At 43.7% G+C, this 21,470-nt stretch overlaps 1 protein-coding gene across 1 annotated transcript in view; it reads left to right on the top strand.

Annotated features, from left to right (window-relative positions):
* CHN2 (chimerin 2) overlaps window positions 1-21,470 on the top strand; it is a 327,093-nt gene that overhangs the window by 138,441 nt on the left and 167,182 nt on the right.

Below are 21,470 nucleotides of genomic sequence, written 5' to 3'. Positions count from 1 at the left end.
AGGACATCTGTCAGGGCCCTGTGGACACAGAAGGCACACTCAGCTGGGATGTTGAAGAGAAGTTAATGAAGGGTCTGCTGACAGAGGTATCAGCGCGCCGAGAGAACTAAGAGAGTCTGAAGCATCTGGGAGTGGCCAAGAGTAGGAAGCCATTCCCAACCCCGGGCCTGGAGGCGCAACAAGAGGAAATCGTGTTACTGGATCCTGGGGACAGCTAGAGGCACAGAAGAAGAACTGGGACAGTGGTGGCCATGTGGGGTCAAGTCTGCTGCCTGAACTGCAGCACTGGAGCAGGGAGAGAACAATACCTCCAGCATCTGTCCCGCCATCCCCTCTTTCCTGCCCCTGCCTTCCATTGACTGAACCCAACCTGAAGCCAGAGGAAACGGAACTGAAGTAGTGCGGTTGGTAGAGGTCAACACCGTGGCATGGAAGAGACCCCTGGGAGAAGCAGACACCACCCCTGTTGGAGAATCAGTTCTTCCCTTAAAAATCGGGAGATTACGAACGGTGATTTTTCACTGGATTGACTGGGAGAGGGAGGGAGTGCAGGGGGTGGTCAAAAGAAGAGAAGTGCAATGTTCCCCTAAGAAATACAATTTGGGGCTGGGTGCGGTAGCTCACGCCTGGAATCCCAGCACTTTGGGAGGTCGACATGGATGGATCATGAGGTCAGGAGTTTGAGACCAGCCTGACCAACATGGTGAAACCCCGTCACTACTAAAAATACAAAAAGCCGGGTGTGGTGGCACATGCCTGTAATCCCAGCTACTCAGGAGGCTGAGGCAGGAGAATTGTTTGAATCTAGGAGGCAAAGATTGCGCCGTGAGCCAAGATTGCGCCTTGGCACTCCAGCCTGCGTGACAGAGCGAGACTCTGTCTTAAAAAAAAAAAAGAAATACAATTTGGGTGAGTATTTGGCTTGTGTGATCTGAAAGAAAAGACAAATATTCTAATATGATTTATATCCATCCAAAGGAGAAAATAAACAGCCTCCTGGAGCAGTGGTTGAGAACTCCTGCAGTGGCGCGAGATTGCCCAAGCTCCACCCAAGCTTGGCCCCTTACCAGCTGGGCTTTCTGGGGCAATTTTCTCTCTGAAGCTCTGTTTGCTCTTCTTTAAAGTAGGGAATAGGATCGTGCCTACCCTGTGGGGTTCTTGGGAGGCTGAAATGAAAATATAATTGCAAAGTGCTTAGCCTGGAACGGAGCACTCTAAATACAGCTGCTAGCTGCTAATATAGACGATCCCGGACTAATCATGGTTCGACTTACAGTTTTTGACTCTATGAGGATGCAAAAGCGGAATGCATTCAGTAGGAACCATACTATGAATTTTGAATTTTGATCTTTTCCCGGGCTGGTGATATGCCCTAAAACGCTCTCTTGCAATGCTGGGCAGTGGCAGTAAGCCACAGTTCCCCGTCAGCCACACCATCTCCAGGGTAAGCAGCCCATCCTCCACAGCGTACTGTGTTGCCAAGTGATTTTTGGATAGTATATTTTATGTTTTCACATCCCATCATGTCTACAAAATGTCCATCTGTGTAAAGTATTCAATACTTTATTATAAAATAGGCTTTGTGTGAGACGATTTTGCCCCACTCTAGGCTAATGTAAGTGCTCTGAGCACGTTTAAGGCAAGCTAAATGGTGTTTGGTAGGTTAGATTTACTAAACGCATTTTTGACTGATGATATATTCAACTTATGACGGGGTTATGTGGACATAACCCCGTCATAAGGGGTTCATTCAAAGGAAACATGGCTGCAGTGAGCTGAGAAGCACCCACCGTCTCTCCCTTCTCACAGCTCAGAGAGAGGCATTCTTCTGTCTCTGACAGTGGTAGTCTGTGGAGCTGGGAAGTAGGAAGTAGAGAGTAAGTGAAGGATGCTGGGTTCCCAGCAGAACAGAGCTGGGCTGGGGTGTGCAGAGCAGCATGCGAACAGGGGAGGCACATCCTGGTTCTGCATCCCATCCTCTGTGGCTGTCCCACACCAGGCGTCAGTGGAGGACTACGCCACCATACCCTGACCTGCCCTTGTCTGAGCCCACAGCCGTTAGAGCTTCATGCCGGGGCTGCTGTTGAAAGATGTCTCAGAGCCCTGCTCAGAGTCTTATTCTCAGAAAATGACCATGCTTTGGAGAGGAGATGACACAGTGAGTGGGAGAGGCACATGCAGCTAAGAGCATTTCAGGAAGAAATTGGGGTCTCTTGAGGAAAAAGGATCCAAAAAAGAACTACAGATGAAATTGATTGCTTTAAGTTAGCCCATTCTATTTGTATAGTTTTAAAAATAAAAACTGGAAGCAGGTTGTATGAACATAATGCGCTAGCAGACTTGGGAATTAGGGGCAGAATGCTGCTCTAAATTCAGGAAATCATGGCATGGTTTCATATTGAACATGGTCTATTCCTACCGCTAGCGCTTTCCTGGCTGATTTCTTCTCCAGCTGGAGACTTCTTTCTGGTTTTCCAATTTATGCTCCACCGTCACCCCAACCCACCCATAAACCAGTGACTGCGGAAAGCAGTATCTTTCATAGTGGTGAGTTCTGGATTTTCAGCAGTAATGGCCGAGAGTCAGGGACAAGATGAATGTGTGTGAGCTGGTGAGAAAAGGGTAAATGATGATAGAAAACGTGCAGTGCTGTGTGCATGGAGTCCTGCAGTTCTGGACATTTTGAAGACTACCTGGCTTTTGACAATCAATGGATTTGACCACCTTGCTGTAAGAAAAGATTAAATACATCTCAAAAGCCAAGTGATAAAATGATAAATTTAATTTCTTTTCTTTCTTTCTTTTTTTTTTTTTTTTTTTTTGAGACTGAGTCTCCCTCCATTGCCCAGGCTGGAGTGCAGTGGCGGGATCTCGGCTCACTGCAACCTCTGCCTCCTGGTTCAAGGGATTCTCCTGCCTCAGCCTCCCGAGTAGCTGGGATTACAGGCATGCACCACCACACTGGGCTAATGTTTGTGTTTTTAGTAGAGACGGGGTTTCTCCATGTTGGCCAGGCTGGTCTCAAACTTCTGACCTCAAGTGATCCATCTGCCTTGGCCTCCCAAAGTTCTGGGAGCCTAAATTCAATTTCATAGTGACTATTTTACCCCACATAATGAGTGTAGTAAATGTTGGCATATCAAGTCATGGCAATTTGACATCACAAAACCACAAAGGTGAAAAATTAGAAACATTCTTAATGTAATTCTGTGTGGAATTCTATGGTTTTAGAAGTTTCAGCCAGGCACGGTAATCCCAGCAATTTGGAAGCCCAAGGTTGGTGGATCGCTTGAGCCCAGGAGTTCAAGACAAGCCTGGGCAACATGGTAAGACCCCATCTCTACAAAGAGTTCTAAAAATTAGCCAGGTGTGGTGGTGTGCACCTGTGGTTCTAGCTACTCAGGCGACTGAAGTCTGAGAATCACTTGAGCTCAGGAGTTCAAGGCTGCAGTGAGCTGTGATTGCACCACTGCACTCCAGCCTGGGCAACAGAGCCAGACCCTGTCTCAAACAACAACAACAACAAAAGGAAGTTTCATGCTTGTCGTGACTCTGTCCCCTAAGTGTAAAGCTAGGGTCAAAGGACTAGAGTGGAGTGGGAAGGTCAAATGCAGAAATACCCCTCCATGTGTGGACAGGAAGATGTGCAGGAGTGTATTTGTATACTTAGTGTTTGCATTGTTTCTAAGACATTATTGACACCTGGAATGATTCATTTCCTAAGTGTTGAGAGGTAAGTTATCTTAATCAGTGGATACTTTTTGAATAGATTGAATATAATAGCTTTAAAAATATTGGTGACATAAAAGGCATCTAAAAAGGCATCTAAAATCGCCAGTAAACATTTCAGTGGTAGTCAAGAACACAGCATGCCTTCTTTCTGGAGCCATCTGTTTCATGTAGTGGTGCTTACAGGAGTGGAACAACGTGGAGTCACTCATGGATTCTCTGTCATGGTGCTGGGCCCAGTAGAAATGCCTACTGCAATATAACAGATTAATTCTGAAAATAGAACCAATTCCTGAAAAGCCAAAGGTTGCATATGAAAACCTAAAAAACAGCCCTTGCTGGAGGCTCAGTCTCTTGATCTCAGACATTACTAGTAGTTGGTATAAATGATCCGATAGGGCCCAGAGAGGAGTGCCCACTTCCTGCCAGAGAGGGCACGAAGCCATGGACATAGGAAGCTCTCAGTAAGTGCTTCTTCAGCAGACACAAACACTGAGGATAAAGGACCTTTCAGTATGTTTTCTGGGGAACCCAAATCTAGTCATTTCTGGCTGTTTTATTTCCTTTTCCTTTTCTAGTTTTGAGTTTTGACAGCCAAATCCTCGCCATACTAGTTGGTAGTCTGTACTAGAGCCTGCATGTGTCAGGTAAGGTACTCTGCAAATCCTGGCGAGGAAGGAGACTTACAATAAACTCGATTGTTCTTTTCCTCTTTAATCAGATCCGTCAGCTTGTGCCTGACTAGTTCTGTCAACATTGTGAACAGTGGAGATGATTTGCCTCAGTTGCACCTCGCACTGAAAAAGCAGTACTGATGGCTATGCAGACATTCCTAAAGAGAATCTTAGTTTTCTTCCTCCACTTTAATAGTGGTCACCCAGTTGGTTGAGCAAACAAACATTTATTGAGCACCTGGTGTGTACAAGCATTTGGCTCTGGTTTGGTGCTGAGGAGAGTAAAGCTGCCAGGGAAAACCAAGGGGACACACGGACAGCTCCAGTAGGGTAGCTTTGCATTGGGACTCACACCTCTTCATTCTACCAGAAGCCAGGAGATACTCACTGGGGACAGTTGTGATGGGAGTTTTTCCATGAGCAGCAAGAGCTAATGGGCCACTTGCCTACAAGAGAAGGTGGGACAGCAGAGTCCTCCTGGAGAATCTCCCTTGTGGCCCTCTCACTGCCCTTTGACAGATTGCAAGCCTGAAATCTGTCAGCTTTGAAAGGTTGCCTGATCCTCCAGTATTTGGCTATGTAAGACAGGTACTGAAAGATGGCTTTTGTTGAGGAACTGACTCCCAATAAAAATGGTTAACTATCCATTGTGAGAAAACACTCCTTTGAGGCTGGGCATGGTGACCCACACCTGTAATCCCAGCACTTTGGGAGTCAAGGGTGAGAGGATCACTTGAGCCCAGGAGTTCAAGTGCAGCCTGAGCAACACGGTAAGACTCTGCCTCTACAAAAAAATTTAAAAATTAGCTGGGTGTGGTAGCACGCATTTGTAGTCTTAGCTTCTTGGGAGGCCAAGGTGGAAGGATTGCTTGAGCCCAGGAGTTAGAGACTAGGAGTTCAAGTCCAACCTGCAACATAGTGGGACTGTGTCTCTACAAAAAAAAAAAAAAAAAAAAAAGTTTTAATTAGCTAAGCACAGTAGTGCACACCTGTAGTCCTTGCTACTCCAGAGGCTGAGGCAGGAGGATTTCTTTAGCCCAGGAGTCTGAGATCACAATGACTCCAGCCTGGGTAACAGAGCAAGATTCTGTTCAAAAAAAAAAAAAAAAACAAGCTTAACATTCTAACCAGAAAGTCTCCTTGCTTTCTCAGAAAACTTACTTCAAGTTTTCACTTGAAGTGGAAACAACATTCCAACCCTTTTACCTCCACCTTCCTCTCCCTCCCTGGCACACTGCCTGGCAAACTCCTACTCATCCTTCACTGCCCAACTCCAGTGTCATCTCTGTGAGGTCTTCCTCGTTAGCTTCCCACTCGCCCCTGCCAGGAACCTGGCTCCTGTCTTCCGGCACCCGCCACCCTTGCATGCACTCCTCCATAGACTCCCCTTTGCTTGCTTCCCCTCTAGAATTGGGTGCTCCTTCAGGGAAAGGACTTTGTCATCTGTGTGTACCCAGTGCCTAACTTGGGATCAGGAACAGAGTGAAGGGTAAATGTTTGTTAAATGGACAGAGGAGAACATGAACAAATGATCTTTTATAAAGGCACAGGTGTGTAAATATACAATTCCTCCTTATGACCATGCTGCTGAAAATAGATAAACAGAGGGTACCAGTGCAAACAGTCTCAGACAGGAGCTACCTATTAAGGAAAGGTTTGTTTTAATTTTAGTTTCAGACTCTGGTAGTGGAAGCAGGAACTTTCACATGCTGTGATTAGGAAGACAAATGTTCCACTGTGCAAACAGCAAGAGGATATGACTGCTGCCAGCACGCAGTACAGCTGTCCCCAACTCTATGAAGACATGCAACACTCAGATCACAGCAGAGCGCAGAGAGGGGGTCTATTCTTCTCACTCTGTTATGTAATGCGAATACTTTCTCTTGCGGAAATCATTGGGACCACTTGTTGTTTGCCTTACTCTTAACCCTTTAATTATAGACCTACTGATGCTGTCACCCAGGCTGCCACGTGGTGACAGGAAGGCTTTCCTTCCTGCATACATTTGTTCAAGCATTTGGCATAGAAGTGATAAATGCATGCGAATGCAGAGCTTAATGTGGAGCTTTCAGTTAGCATCTTGCAGGTTGTGAGGGATTGCTTCGGCTGTTTGGTCCTTACTCTTGCATCTTCCTGTACATCACAGACATGCTTCCTGTGCTGTTTGTTGCTCTGTGGTGTGGTTGATGAGGTGTCGGAAGTGTTGCTAATGCAGCGCGTGTGATCTTTAGAAATATTTTCCCTGGAAGTTATTTTTAAAGCAAGTGATAAGAAACCACAGAACACCAAAACCCAGAAGGAGAGGAAAATCGGAGGCTCCCAGTCTCAGGAGGCTTTAAGAATCAGAGCCAACTAGACAGCCTGACTGGGCCCCATCTGTTTTTATTGGTCTTACAGTTAAGGGGTAAGGTTTAGGTTGGAAATAGGTGAAGGCAGGCTTAATATACTAATAGAGAGACCGAAGTAACATCTTGAATGTTGTGACATAAATGAGTTTGATTGTTATGATAAAATATGATAGGTCAGTCTTCCCAAGAGAACTGTTGAGTGTACATGTTATTGGCCATAATTTATTCTTATGGGATACAAATGAGTTGGCCAACTTTGGGCAAGGCTCCATCCTCTGTGGGCTTCAGATTCCAAGTCTGTAAAATGGGATAAGAGTACCCACCTCATAGTGCTGTTTGGAAGTGAAGTGTGATAATACATATGCAGTCCTAGGACGTTGCAGGGTCCAGTATGAGACACAGAATTTTGTAATGAAAAAGTATGCTTTTCAGAACTGGACAATGCTAGATTTGAATATTCAGCTCCACTATATGATTAATATATGTGATTATTTATATGATTCTGGGCAACCTCACTATTCCTCTGTTTATTCACCTGTGCAATGGGACTAATAATACCTGTTTTATAAGCTGGTTGTATTTTTTTTTGCCACAGAGTCTTGCTCTGTCACCCAGGCTGGAGTGCAGTGATGTGATCTCGGCTCACTGAAACCTCCATCTCCCAGGTTCAAGCAATTCTCATGCCTCAGCCTCCTGAGTAGCTGGGATTACAGGCTAGTGCCACTATGCCTGGCTAATTTTTGTATTTTTAGTAGAGACAGGGTTTCACCATGTTGGCCAGGCTGGTCTTAAACTTTTGACCTCAAGTGATCCTCCTATCTCAGCCTCCTAAAGTGCTGAGATTACAGGCATGAGCCACCGCACCCAGCCCTGGTTGTTAAATAAGACACTGTATGCAAAACATCTAACAACTTAACGTAATGAAAGGCTATTAATAAAGGCTAAGATAACTACATGATATGTGTCAAAATTATCTTTCACAAAAGGAATGTTATCTTAGATTTTATTTTATACAAAGCCTGTCATGCCATTGGATTACTCAGTTAATTTATTTTGAACCCTCAGTGACATTCTGGAAAAGTCACAATAGACTTGAAATGATCTTAATCAGTGATAGTTTTGGACCTTTGTAGTGGTCACTTAATGTAATCATTTTTAAAAAAGGAAGCTAAGAAATTTAACCTAGGTATATTTATATAACAAGTGCTAAATATAATTGTAAACAACCTTTTAAAAAGTTTGCTACACTTTTTTTTAATGTAAATGATATAAAAGGATATAAGTGAAAACCAAATCTCCCTACTTCTCCTGACCCTCAGCCTCCAAGATCTCCTCTACAGACAGACACAACCTCAGCCCTTGGCAGTCTCTTCCAGACCTGTTTCATGTACTGAAACCGCAAGCTATGCCTCATTTTTAAAATTTAACATCTTGGAGAGCTTTCCATATTAGCCACCTTATTCCTTTTGTGCCTTCATAGTATTCCATAGCAGATTTTAAAGATGACTTTAAAAGCAGTATAACAATATTTTGTTTTTGTTAGCCGTATTATGACAATGCTGGCCGAGCGCAGTGGCTCACGCCTGTAATCCCAGCATTGTGGGAGGCTGAGGCAGGTGGATCATCTGAGGTCGAGAGTTCAACACCAGCCTGGCCAACATGGTGAAACCCTGTCTCTACTAAAAATATAAAAATCAGCCAGGTATGGTGGCACGTGCCGGTAATCCCAGCTACTTGGGAGGCTGAGGCAGGAGAATCACTTGAACCTGAGAGGTGGAGGTTGCAGTGAGCCAAGATTGCACCACTGCACTCCAGCCTGGGTGACAAGAATGAAACTCCATCTCAAAAAATAATAATAATAACAATACTGTATATAACAATATAATATATATGCCAGTATAGCAATGTAATATGGCTATGTTGTGGAGACCACCTTCAAAATGAATAAAAGCCAGCTGTTCTTATATAATGTGAAAGTGTGACTGTGAGTGGATAAAGTGCCCAGTGGCAGCATTGGACAGGGACTTTACAATTTTTTTCTTTCAAAAGATTAAGGAACAAGCAAGCATGATGTGCTGTGGGAAAAGAAAGTCTTAGATGACTAAAAATCATTTGAAGCTCAAATATACACATGGAAAAAGTAAAGTTGTTCCATGAAATGTGAGTTGCAGAAAGCAATATTTCTAAATTTGTGTATTTTAAGCATAAGTTTTAATTTGTACAAATAACTGAATTAATGAATTCAGGTATATATACCTATTTGAATTAAGTATTATGACTAAATATCTGACCATTTACTTTATGTTATGAAAAGTTTTTATATTCAGAAATCTTTTGGGGGAAGATATCATCAGGAAAATGCACACTGCCTTCTGCGGGGGGTTGCTTGGGGGGCCTCAATATTCAGCAGTCCTGTTCTGAACAAACAGAAATCAAGCATTGCAGAGCAGGCCCAGGCTAAAGTGGCACTTTCATTAGAAAGGGCAGGCAGGAAGGTATTAGCCAGGTGTGCTTGCTAACCACTGAGCCCCCAAATTAAGCAGATTTACCTGTCCTCCAGGTGCTGCAGAGCTAGACCACCAGGAAGGCAACTATGTACCACCTGGACAGTGCTCCTAAGGGCTGGAACACAGCCAAGAGACAAATTGCTCCCACCTCCCCAGGGGGAAAATACAGGACAAGGTAGAGGACAGGAGTTCACCTCCTGAGTTTTCCTCACAGGCCAGGAGTGTATTTTGGGATAAAGCATGTCCTCATTTAGACTAATTCTCAGCACATATATGGGACATGTAGGTAATTCCCTGGCACATAAAGGGTGCACTTGTTTCCTTAAGGAAGGAAGGATGGGTTCACCACAACTGCTGGCACCCACATGCCGCCTTTGAGCTTTGAGTCACATGGAACAGCTTCAATCACAGGGTCTGCGTAGGGAGAATGCAGCTGCTAGGAGACTGAGAATTGAAAGTGTCTTGGAGCTTCCAACCAGGAGAGTGCTTACTGAGTGTCTAGCCCCGTCTCTATATTCACAGATGGGAAAATTGAGGCCCATGTGGGTCAAGGTTGAGGGAATAGCCCATAATCACCCAGAACTGGGAGTGGAGCTGGGGCAAGAAACCCACCATCATCTTTCAGGATTCTGCTTGGTTACTGATGAGAGCACGGTGTTCTGCCTTGTTCTCATCCTTCTGTGGTTCCTTGCTTTCCCCCTCTCTGGAGCTCCCTCCTTCACGTGTAGAGGTAAAGCCGGTGACCCTCTGATAGTCCAGTTCCACTGCAGCAGGCTCTGCTTTCAGCCTGTAAGACAAACAAGGATGTAGCAAGCATGGGCCAGAGTGACTGGCTGCCGACATGCCCATTCTTGATATGAATTACTACAATTATATTAACCGCACCAATTGTTATGAACGGTGCCAGTTGCGAGAAATGACTCTGCTAGGTCAGACAGCCCATTTGTTGCCAGGCCAGCACTGAGCACTGTATCTCTATGAATAGAGATCAATAGTATCTCTACTGATAATGAAATCTGGGAAAGAGTTGCACGTAGTACCTGATATGCAGAGGGTCCTTGAGGAAGAACAGGGAGGGACAGAAAGAGGGAGGGAGGAGAGAAGGATGGGAGGGAGAGAGGGAGGAGGGCATCTCAGTGAGATTTTACTTTATTTGTTCTAAAAGGTGGCAGAAAATTAAATAATGTCATGAGTGTTTTCTAATTCTCTAGTGCTGTTTTCTACAATGTTCAAACCATGTTCTATCATTGAAGCAGACCAGACATAAGAAAGAACTGAAAATTTCACTTTAGCTTCTGTACTGCTGATTCGCCCTATGGGACTAGGGTCATCAGGATAAAAATCAATGGACTCCAGAGCCAAACAGATCTGGATTTGAATTCTACTTTTTCACTAACCATGTGGCCTTGGGAAAGTGACTATCATCTCTTTCAGTTCCCTCATTTCTAAGAGATAAAAACACATACCTTCGGGGATATGTCTGCTCCATGCTTCCTGGGCACCCTAAACTTTGTCTCTCATAACACTTCTTGTAATTTCTTACAATCACTTGTTTGATGTTCGTTTGCCTTCGTTGCTGGACTGAAGGCACCTTGAAAGCAGTGACTGGACCTGCCTCGGTCACAGCTATATCTTTATCCTGTGGCACAGTGCCTGGCATGTAATTATTTGCTGGAAGAATGGATGGGTAGATGGATGGGTGGATGGTTGGATGGCTGGATGGTTAGATGGATGGATGAACAGATGAATGGATGGAGAGATGATTCAGGAAAGTTGTAAAGATCCCAGATAATGTATGGAAGGGGCCTATCCCAGAATCTGGAATAAGCAGGCACTTAAAAATTCCTTTCCACTTTTAGTGGAAGACCCCACCTTCTCTTCCATCTCTGCTTCAGGACTTTTTGACTCCGAATATACTATGGCCAAAAAAATCTTTCTTGGCTTGCTAGGAATAAAAGTGCCGGGGCATGATCTATGGGTTGCTTTAATGAGAGGTTTGTCTATCACTGCCACAACCATTGTATATCAGAAGAGACACAAATGCCCACAGCGAACTCAAGATGCACCAAAAAATATATCATTATAGTAGGAGAAAATGCTGGCTATTCTAAATGGCAAGAATGGAGAGCTGACTGGGGATACATCGAAATTGTCTCCTTCTCTAAGAGCTAACCTCTTCAGGAAGGGGCTGAATAAAGGAATAACTATTAAGAAATAACTGATTAAAATAATCTTCTCCCTCCATTCCAGCAGCACTTTAGGTCTAATCTTGCCCTGATCTTATAACACTCCACTTTCTACCTTGTGTTATAGTGATGTGTACATGTGGCCAGGGGCTGGATACTCAGCAGGCAGGCAGTTAGTGCTCATTGAATGAATGAATAAGTTGATGTCTTATTTCTTCTCCTAACTGATTCCTGTGGTTAGATTCTGCATCTTGCCTTTATATCTGCACCCATGTCTAGTGCACTGTTTTGTGCCAATTAGGGCGTAAGCTCTGGGTGGATATTTGTTGGATGAATAAATGAATACCCCAAAGGGCTTCTTCTGGAGGAAGGCCAGGAAAACATTCCTTTGATGAAAATAATTTGTAAAGAGGCAGGGAGATACTGGAAGGCAGAATGTCTGGGGAGGAGAGATAGGCCTCTAGGTTGAACAGAACTAGTGGTGGTGAGGTTGTCTCCAAAGAAATAGCAGGGGAGGAGGTGTGTGAGTAATAAAGGAGGTAATTGTCCACCAGGAAAGCATCTCCATCTGGCTCTGAGAAATCTGCACTTTGTACCAGCAAGTGGGGAGAGTGCCTTGGGAGAGAGGGAGACCAGGGACATGGCCAGTGGTTTGGCAAAGGTAATAATGATGATAACCGAATTGAAGCTCCTGTGTCTTTTCTCTCCCTCAACCCCTTGTCTCCCTATATTGCCACCATTTGCTTTCATTTCTCCATCAAACCTCCCTCTTACGAGCTCTATTTTCTCAATTTCTACTTGCCCTTCACATCACTTGCCTGTGGCTTCCTCCCATACCCCATTGCAAGGTCATCAGAAACCCCCATGTTGCTGCAGCAACAGCTCTCCCCACGCGTATCTCACTGGAGCGGCTGCCGCCTCTGTTAACCACTTCCCCCTTTCTAAATGTCTTGTGCTTTGCCTTTCACGTCACCCCATCTTGGGGTTTCCCTCCTATCGCTCTGGTCTCTGCCTCTTTCCCTCTTCTTCTCATTCCTTCAGTGCTGATGCTCCTCAGGGGCTCTGTCAAAGGCCTCCCTCCCCCACTCTCATGTTCCCCCTGTGTCATGTGTCTACTTCAGTGGCTACAGCTGCCATATGTATGCTGGGGTTTCCATTCCTGGATCTCCAGTCCAGGCCTCTTTTCTGAACTGCAGGTCTCTTAGAGATGTTTATTTGGCCATTCCTCAGCCATCGCTTTCCAGCAGCAAAAGCTGAGAGCCTCGCCATCTGCCAGGCCTGCTTCTCTGGTCTGCCCCTTTCTGTGAATGGCAACACTACCCATCAAGATGCTTAAGCCAAAAACCATTCATCTTCCTCTGCCCAAGCTAGAAGTCATGTTCCCTCCTTTCCTTCCTTGTCCATATCCAGTTTATCATCAAGTCCTATAGATTCTGTCTTCTCCATGTCCTTCACATCCATCCCATTTTCTCCTTCGCCACTGCCACCATTCAAGTTCAGATCATTAGTGTCACCTTCCTCGGTTACTGACCAGTCCCTTGATTGGTCTCACTGCCTCTTCTCTTCTCTTTCTCCCATCTTCTCATCCTCCAGTCCACTTTCTCTCTCAACTGTAATGATCCTTCTCAAATACAATCTGAACTCTGTATTATCCCTGCTTGCATTTTCCCTGCCCTCTAGAAGAGGTAAGTCCTTAGCATGGTTGTAAAATGCTTAATTATCTGGCCCCTACTTACTTCTTCAATATAATCCCTCACCCCTCCACAACACCCTCTGGCCACCCACCCAGACACAGCAGAGCCTGTTTCAGACAGCAAGCTGAGCCACTTCTGGCTCTCAGTACCATGTCCTGTCTTGCCTGTGGTTCCCGCAGGCCACGCCTCAGCCTGTGTATCCTCCAAAAGCCCGTTCATCCACAAAGACACTCCTTACTGTGGGCTTCTGCAGTAGATGTCCAGGCAATAGCCTACCTGCTTGACTGGGCTCCATGTGCTGTGGTAGCAGAGCTTACTCTTCTCTTTGTCTTTGGGGACTTTAGGCCTTGCTGTTAGGTTTCACTCCTCTGAGACTGCTCTTGAAGGACCCTGAACAGGACTACTCAAGGCAGAGGTGATCCATCAGGGTGTGGGAAGAGCCTGACTGCCCCTGGCCCATGCAGGCCTCCAGAGGCTGAGGAGTCCTACCACCATCAATGCTCCTTGTATGCATCCTCTTGCTATGTTACAGTTGCCTTGTTATTTGTTTAGGGCCCTCAAAAGAATGCAAGTTTTGAGTTTCTGTCTTTTACTTGTCTAACACTTTGGGTACCTGCTGTGTCCTGGTTTACAGCAGTCATGGCCACTTCAGTTGTGCCATTTGTGCTTAGCTGAGAGGGCGAGTGGGGGCTGAACACAGCCTGGGCTCCCCTCGCCAGGCCACATGCTCTGGATTGGGGCTCTGCCCCTCAGAGGAAGCATCTTCTCTACACACAGGTGCTCATTGCCAAGCTGTACACCTGCCTGAAAAAGACAGCTTTTCTAATGCACAAAAGTACCCAACAGGCTAAGGGTGACCCACACATTGGAGGACAAGATCAATGAGGTTCCTACTCTCACAGTGCTATCTGTCTAGCATGGGAAGACAAAACTTAAAGAAATATATAACCACACAGCAAAACGTTTCGGATGGCGAAAAGGCTCTACAAAGAATTGAAGAGAGTATCTGGGGAAATGCTTTAGGTTGTCGGGTCCAGGAAGATGTCTCTGAGGAGCCAGAGCATTTAAGCTGAGATCCCATGATAAGGAAGCCAGCAATGTGCAGGCGAGAGGGAAGAGACTGCGTGACATCCCTAAGACTGGTATGGTCTTGATGTGTTCAAGGAGCAAAAGAAAAGCCAGAGTGGTGAGAGGAGAGACAAATGTGATGACCAGGGAGAGGTGGTCAGGGGCCAGACCATACAGAGTTTCATAAGCCCTCTCTACCTGTTCACCATATTGTGCCCAAGGACTGGCTTGTTGCATTTATCCAATAAGTACCTATTGAATGGGAGAATCTCATCATGCCTCTGTGCACAGAATAAGTGGCTCAAGACAGAAGCTCCATGTGGCCCTGGTGCCCTCTAGTGACCACAGACTCCAGCCCAAGGCCCTCCATGGCTTCATCATCTTTAGAAAATCACTTCCCTTGTTTTTGGGGCCCAGCCTCAGGGTCCAGCAATAATTCCTGGAATTTGTCTTACTAACTATTCTCTGCAAGTAGGACTCAAACAGAAAAATCCCTGATATGAGATTCGTAGTCAGACCGACAGCAGGCCTTCATCCCTTACCCAAGCAGAGTTTCCAAAGAGAATACATGGATGTCTAATTTCTCAGGGGAATGCAGGGGACCTGCACAGGGAACAAGCATTAGCAAGCAAGCTCTCTAACAGCCTTCAGATCTGGGTGTTTTGCAGCAGTTAGGATGATCTCCAGGTAGTCTCACAGCTCAGGCCTGGCACCATTTGACCGTGCTGGCCTGACAAGATCATAGCTAGAGGCCGTGCACTCTGTCCGTGAGGACATACTGCTAAGGACTCAAGCGTGGGCATAATGTATGTGTCGAAGACATATTGCAGCGTGCGCACAGACACAACATCCCACTCCTGCTGTTGTTGTTTGCTTTCGTTTGGATCCCAACCCATTCTGGGCCCATTAAGCTAATCACCCAACAAATTCTGAACTGTCTGTCTCATTGTGAGGCTGTTCCATGCCTGATTGAAAAACCTGTTTTCACCCAACTTCCCTGGAAAAAGCCTACTGCAGCCCATTTACAAATGTTTGCATCAATAAATCAAAAGTGACAGCACAGATCTGGCTTTTCTGGGAGAGGGGATGGCACAGGGAGAAACCCAGTCCTTCTCCTCTGTTTCTTAAATGATCTACTGCTGCCATATACAAAGCTTTATTTGAATTGTTCTAAGAAAATAGGTCATCTTCAACTTCCTTAATAGATCATTCTCTACATCGGTGAAACTTTGACTCCTCTCATTTTCCAGAGCCTCTGCCTGTGTTTTTCTATGAGTCTAGTCATCCTCCACTGAGCCAAGTGAAGGAATCTGGCTCTCCCAGATGTTTGCAGGTATTTCCTCTTCAGTTGTCACTTAGCCAAGTGGAGCACATGTGTTCTTTAATTTTTCTTCATTAATCAGTCTCCAAATTCCTTTACACTTGCTCCTCAGGTGATTCCATCAAATCAACATATTTCTGGAGCTAAAAATGCCTGGAAGAATACAGCCTTCCAGCTGCTACCACCCAAATGTGTGGATTCACGTATGTTCCCTGCACTCCACAGCCATATGTTTCCACAGGTTCACTTCCAGGAGCGTTCTGTGTCTCCGTTTGCTTCCCTGCAAATGTATTCTTAGTCTCATCTGTGAGTTTTCTAGCTGAGTCTAAAGGCATCAAAAATTAAGAGCATATTGATAACAGCCCAGTGTTGGTGAGGGAGGGTATGGGGAAATGGACATTCTTGTACCCATTGCTGAGAGTTTCAATTGACTTGACTTATTTTGAAGGCCATTTTAAAATAAAAAATGCACAGACCCTTTACCCAGCAGTTCAACTTTCCCGAATCTATACTGCACCTGTATCAGTATGGCATTGTTTACAGTAGCCTGTATTAGTCCATTTCCACACTGCTATAAAGAATGCCTGAGACTGGGTAATTTATGAAGGAAAGAGGTGTAATTGACTCGCAGATCTGCATGGATGGGGAGGCCTCAGGAAACTTACAATCATGGCAGAAGGTGGAGGGGAAGCAGGCACCTTCTTCACAAGGTGGCAAGGGAGAGAGAGAGCAAAGAAAGAAATGCCGCTTTTAAACCGTCAAATCTCGTGAAAACTCACTCACTATCATGAGAACAGCATGGGGGAAACCACCCCCATGATCCAATCACCTCCTACCGGGGTCCCTCCCTCAACACGTACGGATTACAGTTTTCAAGATGAGACTTGAATTGACACAGACCCAAACCATATCATAGCCCAAAGTGGAAAATAGTCTAAATGTCCATCAGTTAGAAATTATAACATAAATGAATTAAGTATATTTTGCTATACTCATGTAATGGAAGTCCAAGCAACAGTTATAAAAAGAAAATAACATAGATCTATGTGTACTGACATGGACAGATGCTGAAGCAATATCATGAAATTCAAACAGCAAATTGCAGAACAGTATGTATGGTATGAAACCATTTTTGTAAATTTTTATTCCAGCTGTTCACAGAACAAAATCTGGAAGGATTCACACAAATCTCTTAATGGTGCCTTTTTTCCCCCCACAGGTTGGGAACTTTCTGCAGTATACATTTTAAATTATTGGACTTTTCTGTTTTAAATTATTGGACTTTTCTGTTTTCTGTTTTCAGTATTACTTTAAAGTTCAGTGGAAACAACAGAGGTATGACTTTATTTTTGCTGTGCTCTTGATCCAGAAAGATGCGCTTTTATGCCACCTGTTCCCTCTTGTCCTGGTTGTCCCCTAGTCTTTCTCAGACATTGAGAAGCTTTCTGTGGGCTAATCCCAGAATTCTTTGTTTTCCCTCAAAGACCAGAACAGCAGCATCATCTTTTTGGGGTTTAGTTAACTTTAGCACATAAGGTTTTCTTAAGGTGGCTTTCAAGTTTTAACCTGCACTTTCAGGCCCCTTTAACCTGTTTTTCTTTCCTCTTCTTAACATGTTCAGAATCTTTATGGATTATTTCAATGGTCTTATTACCCATCTTTTAAGGGTTTTGATCATTTTCTAAGCATCTGTATCTTCCCCTCTCCTTCCCCATCCTTTCATGAGAGGAGACACCTGTTTCCCAGGCTGCTTAGAATTACTCATTGATATTTGTTTCACAGAATTTTTAAAGGAAGGCCAAGGGAATCAGACATGGCCTTTTGCTGCAGAAGTAACTGCCTTTTGTCTCACTCCTAGCTCTTCCTGCACGAATACTGTGCATGCTGTATGTGCTATTACAACAGTTATTTTGTTGGGTCTTTTATATCTACTTTATTTTGAGGTGGTGATTTGTTTAGTCAGTGTACTTTTAAAAAAACTAGCACTCCTACAAATTTATTTCTCATTATTTTTTATTTTATATAAGCAATATGTACAGAAAATTGTAAAATACAAGTAAGCAAAAGAAGAAAAGTAGAAATCACCTGCATTTTACTGTCAGGTATAGCAAGCCTTAATAATTGGGTTTATTGTCTTCTTGATAATTTCTATGTATATGAATATTAACCTTTTATTAAAAATGAGATAATATTTAATAAATTATTTTATAACCTGATTTGTTAATACTTAACAATGTAGCATAAATAGTTTCTTATCATTAAACGTACATAATAACAGCTAGTATAGCATTTACCATATGCCAGGCATGAGACTACACATTGTATTTTATTTTTTCTCCTAATTTATGTTATGTCCATCCTTCAGTAGGAATTTTTTTGATGGCACTCTTTATCTGGAGTAATCTGCCTTTTGTTGTTGTTGTTGTTGTTCTGTTAGTCTCTTCTTTTGTAGCTTTCTCCTGCACATGGCTTTCATGAAATAAAACATATTTGTGATTTTTTGTTTGCAGACTAAGCATTATAAATATTAACCGATCCAGTGCTCATGACAATACTATATGTTGGGTGATGATATTACTCTCCTTGTATAGATTTTAAAAACTGAGGCACAGACAGAGAAGATAACTTGGTTAAGGTCACACAGCTAGTAAGTGCCAGAGCTGGGTTTTAAACCTAAGCAGTCTAGTTCCAGAGGCTATGCTCTCAACCACAAAGCTGTAACCCAAACTGTCATTTTCATGACTAAGTCTATGATAATTATTTAACCACTCCCTTCTTTCTGTGTTTTTAGGTTTACTCTTACACATAGCACAGCGATGAACATCTTGTTCATGTATATCTTTGCACATGCGTTCAATTACTACCTTAGGCTAGATTCCCATGAACAGAATTGCTGAGTCAAAAGGTTGACATGTTTTTTAAAGGTTAGATACATATTAGTCAAAGTTTTTAAGCAATATGCCTTCTAAGCCTCTCTGATCTTTGTAATTCATTGTTCCTTTCTAAAAATGTGTAACTGTCTTCTGAGTTCAAGGATAGTTTTTTTTTCTTTTTTTTAAATTAATACGGGGCTTCTTGTTCTCCTTCCTCCCTTTTCCTTATTTCTTCAAAATGTTTAACAAAATAATACATTTTCAAAAGGCATTATGCTTTATCTTGTCAGTATTTCCAGTACTTTGTGTCTCCTGGACTTTATGCAATGGGGGTGTGTGCACAGATGGAATATGTTCTACCATTTGGCTTAATGACAATTTTTCACACCACTAATTTTCTTTATTTTATTTTTTCTTTTAAGCCTCACAAGAATTGAAGTTACATATGTAACATATAATAATTTTGTTTTCTTGATTTCAATATATGTAAATTAGGGGGGACTGCCTGGTAAGGATGAATGATGTGTCAGAGCTCTAGAAGACAAAGCTCTCACCTCTGCCTCTAACTTGTTTTATGACCTTGAGGTAACCACTTAATCATTCTGCATTTCATTTTCCTCATTTGCCAAATGACAAAGTGAACTAAATGACCTTGAAAACCTATTTTTTTTTAAGTGTCAGTCTATTCAAGACTCAAGTTGATCTTTGAAAAGTATTGTTTGAAATTAGGGCAAATACGTGTATGTGTTGGTTGGGCAGAGTTGGAGGCACTAAAGATTGGTTTCAACATATTAAAAATATTTTGTGCTCTGACGCTTGACCAAGGCCTCCTAACAGTGTGCTTTAGTGGTTTGTGAAACATATTTCTAAGGCCAGGGTAATTATAGTTGTTCCACTGAAGCATGACAAATGGCCCCTCACAATGAATTCTTTTATGGGAAAGAAAAACCTTCCATGACAACAGCCCTGGAACTTAATGACAGGCTTCAGATCTTGGGGGCAAGAATAGAGACAGTCATTGGCTGCAGTAAAGAGAGAGAAGACAACAGCATGGGCTCACCTGGGAAGAATCAGGGCAGAGTGATGTAACAATAACAACAACTACATTAGTGGGGCTCTGCTGAGAACTTGCAGAAAAATATAAAAAATTGACAGGATGTTGTCCCAATAATTTCATATACACTATCTCATTTAATTCCCACAATGTGGCCGGTTGCAGTGGCTCATGCCTGTAATCCCAGCACTTTGGGAGGCCGAGGCGGGTATATCACAAGGTCAGGAGTTTGAGACCAGCCTGGCCAAGATGGTGAAACCTCGTCTCTACTAAAAATGCAAAAATTAGCCCGGTGCGATGGTGGACACTTGTGATCCCAGCTACTCGGGAGGCTGAGGCAGGAGAATCACTTGAACCTGGGAGACAGAGGTTGCAATGAGCCAAGATTGTGCCACTGCACTCTAGCCTGGGCAACAGAGCAAGACTCCATCTCAAAAAAAAAAAAAAAAAAAAAAAAATTCCCACAATGACCCTAAGAGATAGGTTATGAGGTAGGTACTTTTATTTTTTCTATTTTACAAAGATGAGCATTGGGAGGTTCTTTAAAAAAGAAGCTAGATAACCTCCTTCGAATTATTCAGCCATTAGTTGTCGGAGATAGGATTTGAACCCTGAGAGTTCATTCATTCATTTAACACGTTTGTTTTGTTTTGTTTTGAATGCCTGTTATGCGCCAGGCACCCATCTAAAGGCTGGTGACACAGAAGCGAATGAAGCAAAATTCCTGCTTTTATGGAGTTTGGCTAGTAGAGGATGAGACCAGTCATAACAGAGTTTGGCTAGTAGAGGATGAGACCAGTCATAACAAACCAATAAATCAATAAATAATTTCAGAGGGCAGTAGTGCTATGAAGAAAAATCGGCTCTCTGTGAGGAGAGTGACTGGGGTAGAGGGAAGGTCACTTTACAGGAACTTGGCAGGGAAAGCCCCTGGCTGGTGACATCAAGCTGAACCCTATGCGATGGAGCCAGTGAGCCATGCAGCGAACTATTGGAGGGCATTTTACCTGCAGAGTCCATCAGAGCAAAGGTCAAGGACTCAAAAGAGCTTGACTTGTTCTAGGAACAGATAGAAAGCCAGTGTAGTTGGATGATAAATGAAAAAAGGGAAAAATGTCTGCAGTGGAGTCAAAGAGGTGGGCAGGCTCCCGATGATGCAGGACCCATGGGCCACAGTAGGATGCCTGGATTTTATTCCACGTGCAGGGAAGGCCTTGGAAAGGATTTTACACTAGGAAATGTTGTGATCTCCAGTCTCTGCAGGCAAATTTCTTCCTCCAGGTTATGTTGCCAACAAGGAGCTTCTGGAACGGACTAGGTTGTTTATGTAACCCATAGCCTAAAGGAGTATTAACTTAGGGGCCAGTGTTTCAGACGAAACAGAACTCGAGGGTTTCCACAGAACAACAAGACTGAAATGGACAGCTAGAGGTCTCCTTAGCTGAACTTCTGACTTTAGGTAAGAAGACCGTAGCAGATCCAAGTGGAGCATCTGGACCATACTAAAGACCTTCAGAAAGGGAACTTCATCTTCTGTCTTGAGACCTTCCCTGAGTATATATATAGAAGGCGGTGCTCTAGATACTGAACTTGTCTGACCACTTCTTGGTCTGGAGGTTGTACTTGCCTCATAAAATAAACCTCATCCAAAATAATAAGACATTACAGCTTTGAGTAGGTGGCATCTCAGGGATTTGCATTTCTGTGTAATCTATCGTGTGTGTGTGTGTGTGTGTGTGTGTGTGTGTGTGTGTATGTGTGTATCTATTTGTCTTTGAAAAAATATTTTTGAAGATGCCTTCAACATTTTAACATAGAGAACCGGGGCACGTTGGCTCATGCCTGTAATCCCAGCACTTTGGGAGGCTGAGGCACGTTGATCACTTGAGGTCAGGAATTCAAGAGCAGCCTGGCCAACATGGTGAAATCCCATCTCTACTAAAAATACAAAAATTAGCTGAGTGTGGTGGCACATGCCTGTAATCCCAGCTACTTGGGAGGCTGAGGCAGGAGAAT

Source organism: Rhinopithecus bieti, unplaced genomic scaffold (assembly GCF_001698545.2).
Source record: "Rhinopithecus bieti isolate Rb0 unplaced genomic scaffold, ASM169854v2 scaffold_13174, whole genome shotgun sequence".
NCBI classification, from domain to species: domain Eukaryota; kingdom Metazoa; phylum Chordata; class Mammalia; order Primates; family Cercopithecidae; genus Rhinopithecus; species Rhinopithecus bieti.
Note: the sequence above shows the minus strand (reverse complement) of the source record. Positions and strands in the feature narration are given on the sequence as shown.